A 1,177-nucleotide genomic window follows, 5' to 3' on the forward strand; every position below is an offset into this window, starting at 1 on the left:
TACGGGCTGTGGCGGGCAGTTCGGACTGTGGCGGGTGATACCCCTGTGTCGACTCCTCTGCAAATCGAGGGTTGCGGTCTGTGCGTTCTGCACGTGCAGCACTTGAACGCTGCGTAAACAGACGTCGCAGACTGAAGAACGGAGTGCAGGTTATATCAGAAAACACACATACAAAGGCGCAAGCCGGCTCGCGCCGCCAGCAAGGCATGAGTGGTGTCCACGGTACGTGAGAGGCAAAACTGACGCGGGTATGGGAACTCCCGACAGAGGAGGCATGTCTTGGAATGACGTCACCCATTGAACAACTTGCACGTCGAAGTTTACAAGTCATTGTTCCTGACTACATGTTTGTTTTGGCTGTTGGAAGATTAACAAGACCGCTTGGATGGAATCGGGGCCAGTGTCGTAGGAACCAACTATGCACAAACGTCTAGGGATACCGGTGGTGTGGCGGCTAGGCTGCGCGTCTGGGAAATCGGAGGTATGGAGTTTGGTTCCCCGCGGTGCCAGCCCTTCCTGTCGGTGCGAGGCAGACGACGACATGTGGACTTTTTTCTCAAGGTTGGGGGGTCCGAAGCTCTGGTCGGGGGGGGGGGCTCCAGGCTACCTCCCCGCCCCCCCCCCCCTTGCGCCCAACTCGTACAGTGTTGCTGCCCTCAGTACTCTAATGTCGACTCTTGCACCCTAACACTTTTCACCTGTGTCACTGCAGTCACCGAAAAAAATCGCCAGATGGGGCAAGACTTGGTTCTTGAACTTACCATGTAAACTGAAGGTTTTGGACCATGCACGGGACAACCACCGTGCATTTGTAATGGCATTGTTGAATTCAGGACCGGCTAAGAGTGCTTGCAGGACTTTGAAAGCATGTTGGGAGTGCCAGCTGGCTGATGGCCACGCAGCAGCTGTGTGAGTTTTAGCATTCGTTCTGATCACTTCTAATCATACCCTTATTTCATTATGATATCGGCTTCAGCGCATGAGTGATTTCATATCCCTGTGACTGTTTACCTTTCAGTATCTAATCTTGCCACATCGAATCCTGGAACATCTGCTATTGGCAGTGTTGTGCAATGTGTGCTTATGACGAACGCACCGATAACATTCAAGTTGGATTTGTTGGATGGCATGAACGATGCGATTGCCACAAGTCGCCGTTTGCCAATACCATATTCTG

The sequence above is a fragment of the Pollicipes pollicipes genome, unplaced genomic scaffold (assembly GCF_011947565.3).
Source record: "Pollicipes pollicipes isolate AB1234 unplaced genomic scaffold, Ppol_2.1 Scaffold_2555;HRSCAF=2994_pilon_pilon_pilon, whole genome shotgun sequence".
In the NCBI taxonomy this organism is placed as follows: Eukaryota; Metazoa; Arthropoda; class Thecostraca; order Pollicipedomorpha; family Pollicipedidae; genus Pollicipes; species Pollicipes pollicipes.